This window comes from Oncorhynchus clarkii, chromosome 13, assembly GCF_045791955.1.
Source record: "Oncorhynchus clarkii lewisi isolate Uvic-CL-2024 chromosome 13, UVic_Ocla_1.0, whole genome shotgun sequence".
Classification (NCBI taxonomy): domain Eukaryota; kingdom Metazoa; phylum Chordata; class Actinopteri; order Salmoniformes; family Salmonidae; genus Oncorhynchus; species Oncorhynchus clarkii.
Genome location: NC_092159.1, coordinates 51,293,551 through 51,312,840, shown reverse-complemented (window position 1 = coordinate 51,312,840; position 19,290 = coordinate 51,293,551). Strand labels below are relative to the sequence as shown.

At 43.1% G+C, this 19,290-nt stretch overlaps 1 protein-coding gene across 2 annotated transcripts in view; it reads right to left on the bottom strand.

The window, feature by feature from the left end:
• LOC139365042 (speckle-type POZ protein) overlaps positions 1 to 19,290 on the bottom strand; it is a 108,044-nt gene that overhangs the window by 80,754 nt on the left and 8,000 nt on the right. The window contains exons 1-2 of one of the 2 annotated variants that reach the window (XM_071102376.1): positions 2,552 to 4,383; positions 1,549 to 1,706 (exon numbers count right to left, since the gene is read on the bottom strand). The gene's annotated coding sequence lies outside the window, so the exon portion shown is untranslated. Of the gene's footprint in view, positions 1 to 1,548; positions 1,707 to 2,551; positions 4,384 to 19,290 lie in introns of those variants that run through there. The other variant, XM_071102375.1, reaches the window with a different exon arrangement.

The following is a 19,290-nucleotide window of genomic DNA, read 5'->3' as shown; positions in this document are numbered from 1 at the left end:
GCGTGTAAAAAATCATCTTTATGGAACAAAAGGAACATTTGCTGTCTAACCGTGAGTCTCGTCAGTGAAAACATCCGAAGATCAAAGGTAAATGGTTAATTTGATTGCTTTTCTGATTTTCGTGACCAAGATTCCTGATGCTAAGTGTACATAATGCTATGCTAGGCTATCGATAAACTTACACAAACGCTTGTCTTGCTATCGCTGTAAAGCATCATTTCAAAATCTGAGACGACAGGGTGATTAACAAAAGGCTAAGCTGTGTTTCACTATATTTCACTTGTGATTTCATGAATATGAATATTTTCTAGTAAGATTATTTGACCGTTGCGCTATGCTAATTAGTGTAGTTGCTGACAATTTTAATTAAAACCTCTTGGAACTACCCATCCCGGATCCGGGAGAATTGTAGCGTCAATTAAGTAGCGTCAATTACCTGGAGCAGCCGTGAGGGAGGGGGACAGGGGATGGAGCCACTGACCGAGGAGCGGATGAGGTGAGGTGGAAGGGGGCTGGGGGATGAGAGAAACCCAGTGACAGGTCCTCTAAAGCCCTGAACTAATTACTCTGTCTCCATAAAGAGAGAATGGTCTCTGATCACTGCCCCGCACATCACTCATACACACAACAGCATGCACGAGGGCCTTCACAAACAATAACAGACACAGAACTATTTTAACATACATACTTGTAATTTAATCTGAGAAACACTGTGTGGGCGATGGTCAATTTCTACATAACGGATTCTGTTCACCTTTTGTTCCATCTAGACGGTTGTTTCAGATCATATTTCACGATTTGTTAAGTTGACTTGAACCTCTACAAACACTTTATTTCATAAAAATCCTCCGTTCTCTCCAGTTTACAGTTCTGTCACAGGTCATTTACAGTTACAATATCCTCCCCTCCCTCATCTCTCACACCAACACTGATAATTATTCCCCTTTTCACACCTGAAAGTCCTTTATTAGAAATTAAGTGTTACTTTAGCTTTTTGAAGACAGACATCTGAATCATATAGTGAATGATTCAATGCTGCCACCTACATCTAATTGTGCTGTCTTTGCATCCACCCTCTTTCCTCTCGTTTGTCTATCTTTGTCCTCTTTCCTCTCGTTTGTCTATCTTTGTCCTCTTTCCTCTCGTTTGTCTATCTTTGTCCTCTTTCCTCTCGTTTGTCTATCTTTGTCCTCTTTCCTCTCGTTTGTCTATCTTTGTACTCTTTCCTCTCGTTTGTCTATCTTTGTCCTCTTTCCTCTCGTTTGTCTATCTTTGTCCTCTTTCCTCTCGTTTGTCTATCTTTGTCCTCTTTCATTTCTTTGCGTCATTCATTTATTCAAACCCTAAATCTCACACCTTCTCCCATCTAAAAGTAACCTTCATCTGTCAAAAAAAATTCTCCCACAACAAGTCATTTTTTTCTCTCTCAACATTTCACTCAGTCTCTTCAAACCAGCCACCAGTCACTGCCCCACCCAAAATCACCCATCTTCCCTATGTTGGTACACCCCCCCCTCACCCCTTATCTCCAACCCAGTTGGTACTCACCCAGATCAAAGTCCCTCAAACATCTGTGCTGCTGGCTGATGCCATGGCTGGGCCAGCTGGGCCCTCTGTCTGTCAGTCTGGGAGCAGTCCTCTATCTGTAAGTCTGTCTGTCTGCGTCTCTGGCTGTGTCCCTCTGTTTGCCTGGGCCTCCTGTCTGGCTGCAGAGAAGGAGAACACAAACAAGAGATTGCAACGAGTCTCAGAGCGAGTGACGTTTGAAACACTATTAGCGCGCACCCCGCTAAGTAGCTAGCCATTTAACATCACATCGTTACACCAGTCTAATCTCGGGAGTTGATGGGCTTGAATGCATAAACAGCAGAGCTGCTGGCAAAACGCACGAAAGTGCTGTTTGAATGAATGCTTATGAGCCTGCTGGTGCCTACCATCGCTCAGTCAGACTGCTCTATCAAATCATAGACTTAATTATAGCAGGATAACACACAATAATATGAGCCTTAGGTCATTAATATGGTCGAATCCGGAAACTATCATCTCGAAAACAAAATGTTTATTCTTTCAGTGAAATACGGAACCATTCCATATTTTATCTAATGGGTGGCATCCATTAGTCTAAATATCCCTGTTACATTGTACAACCTTCAATGTTATGTCATAATTACGTAACATTCTGGCAAATTCGTTCGCAATGAGCCAGGCGGCCCAAACTGTTGCATATACCCTGACTCTGCGTGCAATGAACGCAAGTGACACAATTTCACCTGGTTAATATTGCCTGCTAACCTGGATTTCTTTTAGCTAAATATGCAGATTTAAAATATATACTTCTGTGTATTGATTTTTAAGAAAGGCATTGATGTTTATGGTTAGGTACACGTTGGAGCAACGACAGTCCTTTTTCGCGAATGCGCACCGCATCGATTATATGCAACGCAAGACACGCTAGATAAACTAGTAATATCATCAACCATGTGTAGTTATAACTAGTGATTATGATTGATTGTTTTTTATAAGATAAGTTTAATGTTAGCTAGCAACTTACCTTGGCTTCTTACTGCATTCACGTAACAGGCGGGGTCCTCGTGAGGCAGGTGGTTAGAGCGTTGGACTAGTTAACCGTAAGGTTGCAAGATTGAATCCCTGAGCTGACAAGGTAAAAATCTGTCGTTCAGCCCCTGAACAACGCAGTTAACTCACCGTTCCTAGGCTGTCATTGAAAATAAGAACGTGTTCTTAACTGACTTGCCGAGTTAAATAAAGATTAAAGAAAAGTGTAAAAGAAAAAAGAAAAAAATTAACGATTTCCGATTGTTATGAAAACTTGAAATCGGCCCAAATTAGACGGCCATTCCAATTAATCAGTCGACGTCCAATCTGAAAGGACTCAGGTAGCTCTACTTAATAATACTTTTGTGAATGTGTAAGTTTAGCAAGGAAAGTCCAGCCAGACAGTACAAAGTAGGGCCCCAGTAGTTCAATCAGAAGACGATCTCAGTGAGACTCCAATAACAGTGCTGTCTGTCTGGCCTCTCTCTCTCCCTGGCTGAACAGTTCGAGTCTCTGGTGTAGGAGAAGTCTGTCTGTCTCCTTCCCTCGCCCTCTGTCGACATGGCTGAGGTGGCCCTGTCTCCCCCATGGAGGAGCAGGATTCATTTAGTGAGGTGTCTGATTTGAGGTAAAACCTCAAAATTATTAATTACCAGAATTATTAAAACACTTCATTATGTCTAGTAGGGATGCACAATAAATCGGTGAGCATATCGGAAAGGGACAATATTAGAAACAAATGCCAACATCGGCCCGATGTCTTACGCCAATATGCAAAACCGATGTTAAAGCTGACGTGCATACCTATATAACGTAGGTAGATGACGTAATGACGTCACGAAAAATACAGCGCTACACAGAACAAAAGCAGAAAAATACGAAGCGCACTCTTCCAACAACCAAACAAGTTCAGCAGTCAATTGAAAGAGTAAGAAAATGTCAGCGAGACAACTCAAAGGCAAAATCCATTAAGGCCAAGATAAAGGAATTCATTGCCCTTGACAATCAACCCTTCTCTGTTGTGGATGTTGGCTTTCCCCGACTGGTCAAGCCCCGGTACACACTATTTTTCAGATGTTGCCCTACCGGAGTTACACAGTATTGTTGAGACGTACATCTATGAGCTCACTGCTATTAGCTTCACGACTGACATTTGGACCAGCGATGTCAGCCCCGTGAGCATGCTGAGTTTGACAACACAGTGGGTCGACGAGGATTTCGTACTGAGGAAGGCCGTATTGCATGCTCAAGAATGTGCTGGTTCTCATACCGCTGCTGCCATTTCAATGGCATTTGAGAACATGTTTGAAACATGAACACACTCCTAGCGCTATTCAAACAACTAACTGGAGAAATAAGCTAATCAATAGCGTCTGCAGCAGACGTGATACCCTCTGTCATGGCATTGAAACGCCTGCTCAACAAAACTGCCGACAGACTGGGGGGTTAAAACTTACAAAAGTACTTGAGGCTGTGAACAAGCAATTCAGTGGCATTCTCTGAGCCTCTACTGTGTCACCATCAATCTTGATGCTAGGTACAAGGACCGCTACTTCGATGCAGACAGGGAACAGGGTTACGTGAAATGTTACATACACAGCTGGGCAAGATGGAAACGGACACAGTGTCAGTGTGCACCGAGGAAGAGAGGCATCGGACAGACAGATCAGAAACTTAACTGCTTGACATGTATGATGAAATCCTGGTTGATCCCCAATGAGCCATCACATCTCCCAAAAATATTTTCAGTTTATTATTCCTTGCCCACGAACATTCGACCACCCATCAGAGATGATTGCAAAACAGTCTGCTTTCTCTCTCATTTGCTTGACCTTCCCTTGAACTCTGTTGAACTATGCATCCAGAAAATGAGTAGATAAAGCATGTCTGGTTGGATGGGTGTATGCTGGGCAAAGAACATTCAGAAATTGCCTGTGAGGATCAGAGGTGAACCAGTTGCATACACAGCTCGAGCAAGACATTCATCACCATTTCTCTGACTACGTTCCTCCATTGAGTCAAAAAAACATCTGATTCCAGGAGGATCGTGAGCTGTTGCTATCGATAAGGTCTGATTCATCATTTTCACCTCGAATAGAAATAGAGGGACTTTTGTCAGAGGTTGCTTGTTGTGAGCGCTGAGGGAACTTTATGCACTTGGCCAGATGATTATGCATCTTTGTTGCATTCTTCACATTATTTGCAAATGTACACAGCTTTTCCTTCTACATTAGCTGCAGTGAAATGTCCCTACACATCAAATAGTGCCCGTGGCATTTTCTTGTAAAGATTAGAAAAAAGGGAGAGAAAAAAAATACAATTCCATGTACAGATAAATAGTTAAGCAGTTAGATACTCTCAGAAAGGTCCTAGAGGATGGAAACAGGTGCATTAACACTCCTCAGTTAGCCGGCTCCAGCAAGCAAAAATCCACATGGTAGCAAATACTAACTAGCAGAAATTGTTAACAAGTTAGAAATTATTTAAACACTTTGCTGTAGGCTACTATTTACTAGTTAACAAAAAAAAACATGTCATATAAAATATATTCACCCCACCCAGTACTGTAATCAAAACTTACCAGAAATCATGTAGTCCTTGGCTCAGACAGTGTAGTAGTGTGGGCTCAATAGCATCTCATTAGTGTGCAAGATCTTGAGAATCAGCTGTACATGTGATGGAAGAATGAACTGTGCTTGCAGAGGGTTCCAATTCCACTGAACTGGGGATAGTTTAATCAAAATCCCACAAAAAAAAGGTTCACTGTTATAAGCTAACTTTTTTGATGAATTTAAGCAAAATTCCCCAAATTCCAAAGCTTAACTTCCCATGTAAAATTTCTGGGAGAAATTCTGGAAATTTACTGGAAAGTTCGACCCTTTGCGACCCTAATCAGACACCTTATTGATAGCAACAGCTCACGGTCTTCCTGGAATCAGAAGTTTTTTTTACTCAATGGAGGAACATAGTCAGAGAAATGGTGATGAATGTCTTGCTCGAGCTATGTATGCATCTGGTTAACCTCTGATGCTCACAGGCAATGTGTATTGGAAGAGATTCTGAATATTCTTCACCCAGCATACACCCCTCCAACCAGACATGCTTTATCTACTCATTTGCTGGATGCATAGTTCAACAGAGTTCAAGTGAAGGTCAAGCAAATCATAGAGAAAGCAGACTGCATTGCAATCATCTACGATATGTGGTTGAATGTTCGTGGGCAAGGAATAATTAACTACATCATCTCAACCCCTCAACCAGTATTCTACAAGAGCACAGACATAAGGGACAACAGACACACTGGTCTCAACATTGCAGATGAGCTGAAGGCAGTCATCAATGACCTTGAACCACAGAAGGTATTTGCTCTGGTGACAGACAATGCTGCAAACATGAAGGCAGCTTGGTCTAAAGTGGAGGAGTCCTACCCTCACATCACACCCATTGGCTGTGCTGCTCATGAATTGAATCTGCTCTTCAAGGACATCATGGTACTGAAAACAATCTACAAGAGAGCCAAGGAAATGGTTAGGTATGTGAAGGGTCATGAAGTTATAGCAGCAATCAACCTCACCAAGCAAAGTGAGAAGAATAAGAGCACCACATTGAAGCCGCCCAGCAACACCAGTTGGGGTGGTGTTGTCATCATGTTTGTCTCCTGGAGGGGAAGGAGTCTCTCCAAGAAATGGCCATATCACAGTCTGCCGAAATGGCCAGCCCCCTCAAGAGGATCCTCCTGGATGATGTATTTTGGGAGAGAGTGGTAAGCAGCCTGAAACTCCTGAAACCTATAGCAGTAGCCATTGCACAGATTTAGGGAGACAATGCCATCCTGTCTGATGTTCAGACTCTGCTTGCAGATGTAAGAGAAGAAATCCGTACTGCCCTTCCCACTTCACTGTTGCTCCAAGCAGAGGAAACTGTAGTTCTGAAATAAATCAAAAAGCGTGAAGACTTCTGCCTGAAGCCCGTACATATTGGACCCCAAGTATGCTGGCAAGAGCATCCTGTCTGGTGCAGAGATCAATGGATGGAGACACAACATGGCAGTCGTGCCAACATATCTCATCAGCCACCTGGTGGAAGGGACTTAGGGATAAGAGCCTCAGATCAACTGTTGCCTCCATCATCCTCCAAATCCCACCAACATCAGCCGCCTCAGAGTGCAACTGGACCTTGTTTGGGAACACATACCAAAGCACGCAACAGGCTGACCAATACAAGGGTTGAAAAATTGGTGGCCATCTGGGCAAATTTGAGGCTTTTTGAACCGGACAACGAGCCATCCTCAACAAGGTTGGAAAGTGACAGTGAAGATGAGGCCTCAGAGTCTGATGTTCAAGAGGTGGACATTGAGGAGGTCTAGGGAGAAGACATGGACACCTGAGGGGAAGACATCTAAAGCTTAAGTTTCTAGACTATCATTTTTCTAGACTATATTCAACCTATGTTGAATATGTTTTTGGAAGAAGTGATGGATCATTGGGGATCATTCAATATTCCCTTTTGTTGTTCAGTGAAATCATCCCATCTGAAGAGTCAACTCATTACATTAAAGTTCAATTTGTAACTAAATAGTTTTTTTTATTTCTTTTGTAAGGATTTAATCATTTGCAATTATGTCTACTTATGATAAGGTAAAAGGTTTATGTTTCCGTCTCCATATGATATGGTAAATATATCCAATGCAACAAACATCTACATTTAAAATGGTATTCATATCAATTCCCATGAAAAGTTGCCACCTCTGAATATTCCCCAAAATGTGTTATCAGTCTAGTTTTTTTTTGACAATGAAAATATCGGATATCAGTATCGGCCAACAATGTCATATCGGTGCATCCCTAATGTCTAGTAATAAACACTAGCACTTCTAGTTCCTGCAGAGACTCCCACATAACTGAACAAGATATAAACTTCATCAGGTTGTATGGTCCCTTTAAGATATGTCCTCATATTAGGCTTAATTATATAACTTACAGACATGTACTAAGACAATAGCCAAGGAATGTGAGACACTTCAAGCTCTTCTGGTCTGTAAGACAAATTACTGTTTCAGAGCAGTAATCTAAAACAAATAGGCCCAACTTGAGACCATGAAGAAAGCCAATCCAACCTGAATCACAACGCGAAGCCAAGTGCAATACCATTCTGACTAACAATGTCTCTCTGTGACATGCTCTGAATAAAGAACACTCTTCCCCCCTCTCTTTAATCCAGACCCTGCCATAGCCCCTGGGTCAGAAACTCAGAGAGAAGAGAGGTGGACTGAAGGAATGAATGGAATCATCTTAACACCCCAAGGTTTACACAAGCCAGTCAGAAATGTCAATCAGATGCAAAATATAGGGGCAAAATGCAAGCACAGAATGTGAGAGGCAGTGCTACTCTCAGAGGTGTGTGTCTCAGGGGGACAGAGGCTTGATCAATAGCTCACCTGCAATGAATATGTGAGTGTTCTTATTGACTGGACAAGCAGATGTGTATTCAAAACCTGACAACAGAAGCATGAGTCCAGTCGATATTTTTGGGCTCCAAAATCACTAATGCCTCCTGGTTCAAACACCATTTTAACAGGCAAAATGGGGATTAAGAGAAACTTAGGTCTGACAATATGCTGTGATTGTGTCAGACTGTGTACAAAATAATGAGTCAACTGTGTGAGGTGAAGAGGGTGTATCTCCTTGGTCCTGTGGTGGGCAGAGCCATCCTGGTTGGTCTGTACAGTGAAAGTCATCTGGCTAAACCAGCCTTCAGACCTACATAACAGCAGAACAGCTACTTAGATCTACTACCTCTACTGTCTGAATCGGAGACTAAAATCCCCTTGACTCACTGCAACACCTATCCTCCTCGCCCTGTCTATGACCTATGATCATTTACTCTGTGCTTTCTCTCATCTCAATCTCTTCTGGCCATCCCTCCTTCACCCCCTCTTCTCCTTTCTCTGACCTGTACTCATTCTCTATGCATCCGTCTCCCACCTTCCTCCTTCTCTTCCCCTCCCTCCCTCCCTCCCTCCCTCCCTCCCTCCCTCCCTCCCTGACTGATAGGCGTCGGTCAGCGGTGTGGTAATGAGTTGGGACTCCAGGAAATTAGGGTTGACCTGCAGTGTGTGATCCTGTAATCAGGTTGGGTAAACGCTGGGGCCGCGCACTGCCACCCTCCTTGCCTCTGCACTCCCTGCCCCGGCCTGTCTGTCTACCAGTGAGCCTGATCGTTTAGTCAGGTTGGAGGGGAGATGAGATGACAACACAGACACCCGCTGCCATCCATCCTGTCAAGACTCCATGGCAGAGCAAACCTACATCTCCTCAGCTTCAGAGAGCAGGGATTGGATGGTGAGGAGGGGAATGAGGGAGAGGGAGGGAGGGGAGGGGAGGAGGATGGAGCTGAGAGAGACAGGAGAGTAGCGGGGGGGAAACAAAAGTGTAAGAAGAAAACAAATGGATAGCAGAAAAAGCAAAGTGAGAGGAAGAATGGGAGATGAGAGGCAGGATGAAAGATGGGTCGATGTACTACAGGCTGATGAAAAAGAGAGAAGGGGGGCAGCAGACTAGACAAGGAGAGGATAAAAACAAAACTAGAAAGGATTGAAGACAAATTAAGCAGAGGGTGGAAAGGGACGGGGAGAGATGGGGATAGACATTAAAAGACGTCAGCCATGATACGGGGAAAAATAAAGAAAAAAGGACTGTTCCTCACAGGTTCACCGCTGCTGAAACCCCCTAAGACTAGAAAGAGGAATATTTAGAGAGCGGCAGCTGGCCAGGGGGTCACATCAAGCGCTTGACTATGTTCAAAAAGAGCCACTAAGAGTGAATAACTGTCATAATTATGAGCACAACTGGGCCATTCAACCCTGTGCTGCTGCTGCACACACAGTGGAGGATCTAGGTTATTCACACACACACACAGGGCCATAAAGGAGTAATATGCCTAATACGATAGACTAGCATCCTGTCCAGGGGGTGTACCATCAGCCAATCCGGTGGCTACTTAATACTAGGGCTGGGAATTGCCAGGCATCTCACAATATGATATTATCACAATACTTAGGTGCCAATACAATACGTGTTGCGATTCTCACGATTCTGTTTGTATTGCAACTCGATGTTTCAAGCATATTGCTCACCATATGGTCTGCTGCAGAGGCACAACAGAGAGCCATGAGAAAATGCATTTTAATCAATCTATTTAAAACATAAGTTGGAGAACAATAATATATTAAGGAAAAATACTGGAGTTTTGAATTCGCGCGAAAATAACATTGCGATATTGTCAAAACAATACGATATGGCCTCCCGAGTGACACAGTGGTCTAAGGCCAGTTAGATTCCGGGTTGTGTCACAGCCGGCCATGGCCCGGGAGCCCCATGGGGTGGCGCATAATTGGCCCAGCGTCGTTCGGGTTAGGGGAGGGTTTGGCCGGGGGATTTCCTTGGTTCATCATGCTCTAGCGACTCCTTGTGGCCGACCGTGCGCCTGCAAGCTGACCCCAGTTGGACGGTCTTTCCTCCAACACATTGGCGCACATTGGTGCAGCTAGCTTCCGGGTTAAGTGAGCAGTGTGTTAAGAAGCAGCGAAGCAGAGCAGCGCGGCAGGTCATGTTGCGGGGGACACATAACTCCCACATAACTATTTGACCTCTTACTCCCCTCCTTCTCTAGATGAAATCCTGCGACTAATGAAGGCTGGCTACCCAATAACCTGTCCACATCACCTCCTCCAGACCATCTCTACAGACCTTCTCCCATTCCTCAACTCATCCCTGACCACTGGCTGCGTCCCCTCTGACTTGAAGTTTGCCTCTCCTTAAGAAACCGACTCTTCATCCCTCTGATGTCAACAACTACAGACCGGTATCCCTTTTCTTTCCAAAACACTTGAGCGTGCTGTAACTCTCAGAAAGATCTTGTTGAGCCTAACCAGTTAGGCTTCAAGTCGTGTCACTCATCCGAGACTGCTCTCCACTCTGTTAAAGCTGACTCGGTGTCTGCACCACTTACTCTCACTACTGGTGTCCCCCAGGGCTCAGTTCTATTCCCGCTCCTCTTTACACCAAGTCATTCTGCTCTTCATGGTCTTCCTATCATTGCTATGCAGATGACACTACTTTTTCTCCTTCACCCCCCTTCTGACAGCCAGGTGGAGATACGCATCTCTGCTTGCCTGGCATAGCTCAGCTTGGATGTCGGCCCACCACCTCAAACTCAACAAAACAGAGCTGCTCTTCCTCCCATTGAAGGCCTGCCCACTCCAAGACCTCTCCATCACATCACTCCAAGGTGCCCCCCTCCCAGAGCGCAAATAACCTTGACGTGACCCTGGACAACACTGTCATTCTCTGCAAACATCAAAGCAGTGACTCGCTCCTGCAGGTTCACTCTCTTCAGAGTAAAATTTTTCCACACACAGGAAGCGGCGCAGGTCCTAATCCAGGCACGTCTAGACTACTGCAACTCTTTTGGCTGGGCTACCAGCTTCTGCCATCAAACTCCTGCAACTTGGTGGAACAAGCTTCCCCCTAAAGTCAGGGCAGCGGAGTCCCTGCCCATCTTTCAAAAACATCTGGAAGAAATGTGTTGAGGGAAATGTACTCGATACAATTGTGATGTATTGTCTCACCTAACTATGTTAAGATGAATGCACTAATTGTAAGTCGCTCTGGATAAGAGCTTCTGCTAAATGACTAGAATGGAAAACATAGAATGATCAGTATGTGCTCACAGACCTAGACACTAGAGGTCGACCGATTATGACTTTTAAATGCCGATACCGATTATTGGAGGACCAATAATAATGACAATTACAACAATACTGAATGAACACTTATTTTAACTTAATATAATACATCAATAAAATCAATTTAGCCTCAAATAAATAATGAAACATGTTCAATTTGGTTTAAATAATGCAAAAACAAAGTGTTGGAGAAGAAAGTAAAAGTGCAATATGTAAGAAAGCTAACGTTTAAGTTCCTTGCTCAGAACATGGGAACATATGAAAGCTGGTGGTTCCTTTTTTAACATGTGTCTTCAATATTCCCAGGTAAGAAGTTTTAGGTTGTAGTTATTATAGGACTATTTCTGTTTATACCATTTGTATTTCATTAACCTTTGACTATTAGATGTTCTTATAGGCACTTTAGTATTGCCAGTGTAACAGTATAGCTTCCGTCCCTCTCCTCGCACCTCCCTGGGCTCGAACCAGCAACACAACGACAACAGCCACCACATCAAAGCAGCGTTACCCATGCAGAGCAAGGGAAACAACCACCCCAAGGCTCAGAGCGAGTGAAGTTTGAAACGTTATTAGTGCGCGCTAACTAGCTAGCCATTTCACTTCGGTTACACCAGCCTCATCTCGGGAGTTGATAGGCTTGAAGTCATAAACAGCGCAATGCTTGACACACAACGAAGAGCTACTGGCAAAATGCACTAAAGTGCTGTTTGAATCCATGTTTACGCGCCTGCTTCTGCCTACCACCGCTCAGTCAGATACTTAGATACATGTATGCTTGTATTCTCAGTCAGATTATATGCAACGCAGGACACGCTAGATAATATCTAGTAATATCATCAACCATGTGTAGTTAACTAGTGATTATGATTGATTGTTTTTTATAAGATAAGTTTAATGCTAGCTAGCAACTTACTTTGGCTTACTGCATTCACGTAACAGCCACTCCTTGTGGAGTGCAACGAGAGAGAGGCAGGTCGTTATTGTGTTGGACTAGTTAACTGTAAGGTTGCAAGATTGGATCCCCCGAGCTGACACGGTGAAAATCTATCGTTCTGCCCCTGAACGAGGCAGTTAACCCACCGTTCCTAGGCAGTCATTGAAAATAAGAATGTGTTCTTAACTGACTTGCCCAGTTAAATAAAGGTTAAAAAAATATATATAATAATAATAATTATTATTATCTGCCCTAATTAAATCGGCCATTCCGGTTAATCGGTCGACCTCTAGTCTCATGGTATGGTATGCACAGTGGATTAACTTTGAGCACCTATCTCCTGAATGTTTTGGCAATCAGGTCCAAAAAGTCACTTTCTGGCCCTTTCTTCCATGAGCAAACATCAATGGAAAGTTTTGCTTAAATCAAAAGGGATGCTGTCAAAAATGTATTGAATTCAAATGGATTAAACCAAGAGACAATTGTGTGTGCGCGAGTACTGCGTGTGTGGCAGTCAGATAATAATGAGTGAGGACTGATGAGTCCAAGCCTAATCTCTGGTCATGTTTACACAAAAACACATTCAGATAAACACATAACCACATAATTTCCTCAACTCCAACTCGTCCCCCATTCATCTCCTAACCTCTCAAGCACCATCTCTATCTACTTTTCCCACTATCACACTACCTCTCACACCACCTCCCTCTATCCCTCTCCTTCAAATTTCCCATTCTAAATCCATTTCCACCCTCCCCTCTTTTTCTCTGCCCATTCACAATAGCAGCCTTTCCAGGAGGGCCATCAATCTTCGCTCAGAGAGCGCTAAGGCTACGGCAGATTACCAGCTCTCCTTACTGATCACTGCTGCTGCTCACTGGACAACACAGGGAGGGAGGCACAGGGAGGGAGATCGTGGTTGGAGCCCCAAACCAGGAGAGAGCTATGCCCATCAAATCTGCAAACGGTATTTGCATCCTAATTCAGAGGTGTATACATTTAAATCCAAACTGAGAACGCCCTACCTGTCTGTCCCCTGAGAGGACTCAGAGCCTAAGGAGAGAGCATTTAGCTAGGTTTTCTATAGATAGATAAGACCCACTTCTTGTCTTTAGTCTATGTGTAATGACATGGTAGAGGTAATAGCCCAGTGATTGTGGGGATCCATAACCAGCCTACAAGGGTTGACTTCCACTTACAGCCTGTGAGATACGGTAGAGTTAGAGGGAGAGTAGAGGGCAAGTGAGGGGCAGATAAGATAGAGGTGGAAGAGAGGGGAGCATTATGCGTTAGGTATAGGCTGGGAGGCAGGTGGGCAATGAAGCAGCTGATGTTTATTCACTTGTCAAAACGCTACAGGCAAAGACATGCAAAGTGTGCCTTCCGGAGACTTCAGGGCAGAACAGAGAGGGTTAGGGGTGTGTGTGTAGCTAAGGGGAGGTATTACGGTGTTAGTGTGGGGTGTGTTAGATATTTATTTACAGGCCAGGATTAGGGGGATGAGGCAGAGAAGCGACGTGACCTTGCAGCCAAGAGTTTTTTTTTTTACGAGACGCCTCACAATAATCCACACACACGCCTGTGCCACCACCAAGGCCAGTCCTCTACTCTAGAGAGAAGCTGGTGGGGGGGGGGGGGGGTGAGGACTGATCGACAAGGGCTCAGATCTTATACATCTCCATGCTATCTTCGGTAACCCCCTGCAAGTTCAAAATCTAACTGGAATAATAAGAATCACTAATATTATTCTGCAATGTAAGGTCCTGTCCTTGTTTCTCCTTCTGAAAGCAGGGTCATCTCAGCTTGGATAAGAACCTAAGCACCAGGATAGCTTTACACAGTTATCCTATAATATAATGCAACTCCTCTTCCTCCTCGCTGAGGTTAAGGCTTTGGGGGTGTTGCCAACTTTCAGTACGCTGTCACCTTGTTGTCTGGGGAAGGGGGTTGAGGACAGGGGTTATACTTAGAGCTGTCTACATACTGTACGTCCCTCCACAGTGCTGACTTGGGATCAGTAGCTCTGTTCGGGGCCTCTGTGCCACACGGCGGGGAGGAGAGGTATGGCTCAGCGCTAAAGACTGACACTAACTTAAATCACTGATAATTGAGTCGGCTGCTGGGGAAGGTGCAACATTAAAAGGAGCAATCTGCAGTTGAGGGATGGGGCTGGAGAAATGTAACCTCTATGAAATTCATAGGCAGAGCTATGAATGCAAGGACTGACAAAATGTAAGCTTGAACTATGTTTTGAGGCTATATAGTATTTGTTTACACTTAGTTTACAAACAGTGGAGTAAAACAAGCTTACATTTTGGGTTCTGATTGGGTACGACAGTAGAACTAAGCTCATGAGGCATTTCCAAGTTATATTCTTCAAGAATCAAATGGGTACTTACCATTCATACGTTTAAAGAAAATGGATGCCGCAACTGCAGATTGCCCATTTAAAGGATAAAAACAGTAGGCAGGGCTGGCTCAGCCTGTCATTGGGTGTCTAATCACTGAGAAGACACACACATCAGATCACTATCGGCTATTAGCTCAGAACCACTCAGGACCCTCAAAGGGGCTTTGATCAGTCAAGGGGCGAGGAGAGCGAACGGACGGACGGGCAGGGGGGGGGGGGGCAGGACACAGCCCACACACACCGTCAGAGGAGCGAGGGACAGAGAGACAGACAAGATGAGTGTCCTTCCCTGTCATCAGGACCCTGAGGTGTCCAAGGAGATGACAGTGGGGCATATTCAAAGGGCTGTCTGCCTCCATAGCTGCCCCCAAGAAGCTTGGATCAATTACACTGTAATTAGCTGCTTAAGTTCGGCTGCTGCCCCCAAAGTCAGGGTGCTACCCCCAAAGTTAGTGGGGATTGTAACCCCATTTTCAATATCATCAACAACATATGCTCTTGCTCTCCCAGCAGCAGTTTTAGTGAGTGATGAGACAGGTAAAGTGACAGTGGGTTGTATAAAGCCTATAGCAGTGGGTTGTGTATAGCCTATAGCTGGTGAGTGGATTTATGAAGATGGAGGGGTCCTGTAATAGAGTGTTGATGAATTGACCAGCCTCCACCCTTTCCTGACCATAGGGAGCATGTCTGGGAGAATGAGACTGGAGATCTGTCAAACTGTCTGGAGCTGACAGGGTTAAATATCAACTGATTCAACTACTGCTCTATCGAACGACAGAGAAGAAAGGAAAGGACACACTAGGAAAAAGCCCAACAGGAACAAGCAGAGAGAGAACAAGCAGAGAGAAGGACAAGCAGAGAGAGGACAAGCTCTTCCCTCTTATTAAGAGTTTCTCCCACAAATGCTGACACCCTCACACTGCCAAATGAAAGGTTTTTGAGCACACACACAATGTCACATGCACACGTTTCTTTCTTGTGCCGCAACATCCACACACTTTGCTGTTGTGGCTCAGTGCATGGATGCCGTGAGATCAAAGATTTTACAGATCGCATGAGATGCTTTAGCGGTGGACTGCAGGGGTCTGACATCCCCTGCCATGGAGACAGAGGTATGGAGCAATGGAGGAGAGAGAGAAAGGAAGAGGGAAAAATAATGAGAGAGCGAGAATTCAGATGAAAGGCTGCCAAGCAAAAAGAGGTTGAGTATTTGTACACTGAAAAGCAATACAAAGCAGAAACAATGAAAGAAGATGAGATACATTGGCAATGTGTGAGAGAAGCACAGCATACATCATATACATTGAGCTTTTATTTCTGAAATGGGCTGAAGAATATAGATTTAAGTAGATTTAAGTTGAAGTAAAAATGCCTCATACAAAAATCACAATATCAAACAATTACTCTAATCAGAATTGGATCAGAGGCCAACATTAGAGTAATGTTATATCTAGGGATGTGCCAAATGGACATTTTTTCTTAACGTTTAAACTGCCATGTTTGGGGGGGGTTCTGTTTAACTTCTTTGGGACTGGGGGGCAGTATTGAGTAGCTTGGATGAATAAGGTGCCCAGAGTAAACAGCTAGAATATGCATATAATTAGTACATTTGGATAGAAAACACTCTGAAGTTTCTAAAACTGTTTGAATGATGTCTGAGTATAACAGAACTCATATGGCAGGCAAAAACCTGAGAAAACATCCAACCAGGAAGTGGGAAATCTGAGGTTTGTAGTTTTTCAAGTCATTGCCTATCCAATATACAGTGTCTATGGGGTCATATTGCACTTCCTAAGGCTTCCACTAGATGTCAACAGTCTTTAGAACCTTGTTTCAGGCTTCTACTATGAAGGGGGAGCGAATAAGAGCTGTTTGAACCAGGGGTCTGGCAGAATGCCATGAGCTAAGTCACGAGCGCGGCCGTGAGCGCGAGCTGCGTTCCCTTTAAATTTCTAAAGGCAAAGGAATTGTCCTGTTGGAATATCAATGAAGATTTATGATAAAAACATCCTAAAGATTGATTATATACATCGTTTGACATGTTTCTACGAACTGTAATGGAACTGTTTTGACTTTTCATCTGGCCTAAGTGCCTGCGCCTTGTGAATTTGGATTTGTGAACTAAACACGCTAACAAGGAGGAGGTATTTGGACATAAATTATAGACTTTATCAAACAAAACAAACATTTGTGGAACTGGGATTCCTGGGAGTGCATTCCAATGAAGATCAAAGTTAAGTGAATATTTATTATGCTATTTCTGAGTTGTGACACCTCTCCTTGGTTGAAAAATGGCTGTGGTTTTTTTTGTGGCTAGGCGCTGACCTAACATAATTGCATGGTGTGCTTTTACCATGAAGTTTTTTTTTAATCTGACACAGCGGTTGCATTAAGGAGAAGTTTATCTATAATCGTATGTATAACACTTGTATCTTAGATCAATGTTTATGATGAGTATTTCTGTAAATTGATGTGGCTCTCTGCACTTTCACCGGATGTTTGTTTGAGATAAGAGGTCGACCGATTATGATTTTTCAACGCCGATAACGATTATTGGAGGACCAAAAAGCCGATAACGATTAAGCGGCCAATTGTATTTATTTATTATTTTTTTAAGTGTAATAATGACAATTACAACAATACTGAATGAACACTTATTTTAACTTAATATAATAGATCAATAAAATCAATTTAGCCTCAAATAAATAATGAAACATGTTCAATTTGGTTTAAATAATGCAAAAACAAAGTGTTGGAGAAGAAAGTAAAAGTGACAACATTGAAGGTTGTACAATTTAACAGGAATATTTAGACTTATGGATGTCATATGTGCCATGTAAGAAAGCTAACGTTTAAGTTCCTTGCTCAGAACATGAGAACATATGAAAGCTGGTGGTTCCTTTTAACATGAGTCTTCAATATTCCCAGGTAAGAGGTTTTAGGTTGTAGTTATTATAGGAATTATAGGACTATTTCCCTCTATACCATTTGTATTTCATTAACCTTTGACTATTAGATGTTCTTATAGGCACTTTAGTATTGCCAGTGTAACAGTATAGCTTCCGTCCCTCTCCTCACCCCTACCTGGGCTGTAACCAGGAACACATCGACAACAGCCATCCTCGAAGCATCGTTACCCATGCAGAGCAAGGGGAACAACCACTCCAAGTCTCAGAGCGAGTGACGTTTCAAATGCTATTAGCGCGCACTCCGCTAACTAGCTAGCCATTTCACATCGCTTACACCAGCCTAATCTCGAGAGTTGATAGACTTGAAGTCCTAAACAGCGCAATGCTTGAAGCACAACGAAGAGCTGCTGGCAAAACGCACGAAAGTGCTGTTTGAATGAATGCTTACGAGCCTGCTGATGCCTACCATCGCTCAGTCAGACTGCTCTATCAAATCATAGACTTAATTATAACATAATAACACAGAAATACCAGCCTTAGGTCATTAATATGGTCGAATCAGGAAACGATCATCTGGAAAACAAGACGTTTATTATTTCAGTGAAATAAGGAACCGTTACGTATTTTATCTAACGGGTGGCATCCAAAAGTCTAAATATTCCTGTTAAATTGTACAACCTTCAATGTTGTCATAATTACGTAAAATTCTGGCAAATTAGTTCGCAACGAGCCAGGCGGCCCAAACTGTCCCCGAGGCTGACAGGGTAAAAATCTGTCATTCTGCCCCTGAACGAGGCAGTTAACCGACCGTTCCTAGGACGTCATTGTAAATAAGAATTTGTTCTTAACTTCTTTGATATAGGGGGCGCTTTTTTAATTTTTTGATAAAAAAACGTTCCCGTTTTAAGCGCGATATTTTGTCACGAAAAGATGCTCGACTATGCATATAATTGACAGCTTTGGAAAGAAAACACTGACGTTTCCAAATCTGCAAAGATATTGTCTGTGAGTGCCACAGAACTGATGCTACAGGCGAAACCAAGATGAAATATTTTTCTGTTTGCTTCCGAGGAGAAACCCAACTGCCACAAATTATTTATCATTGAATAGATATGTGAAAACACCTTGAGGATTGATTCTAGACAACGTTTGCCATGTTTGTCAATATTATGGAGTTAATTTGGAAAAAAGTTTGGCGTTGTAATGACTGAATTTTGGGGGGTTTTTCTTAGCCAAATGTGATGAACAAAACGGAGCGATTTCTCCTACACAAATAATATTTTTGGAAAAAAATGAACATTTGCTATCTAACTGAGTCTCCTCATTGAAAACATTCAAAGTTCTTCAAAGGTAAATTATTTTTTTTGAATGCTTTTCTTGTTTGTGAAAATGTTGCCTGCTGAATGCTAGGCTTAATGCTATGCTAGCCATCAATACTCTTACACAAATGCTTGTGTGGCTATGGTTGAAAAGCATATTTTGAAAATCTGAGATGAGTGTTGTTAACAAAAGGCTAAGCTTGTGAGTCAATATATTTCTTTCATTTCATTTGCGATTTTCATGAATAGTTAACGTTGCGTTATGGTAATGAGCTTGAGGCTATGATTACGCTCCCGGATACGGGTTTGCGCGACGCTAGAGGTTAACTGACTTGCCTAGTTAAATAAAAGGTGTAAAAAAAATAAAAAACACAAAAATTTGGTTTCCAGAAATACCCATTTCCGATTGTTATGAC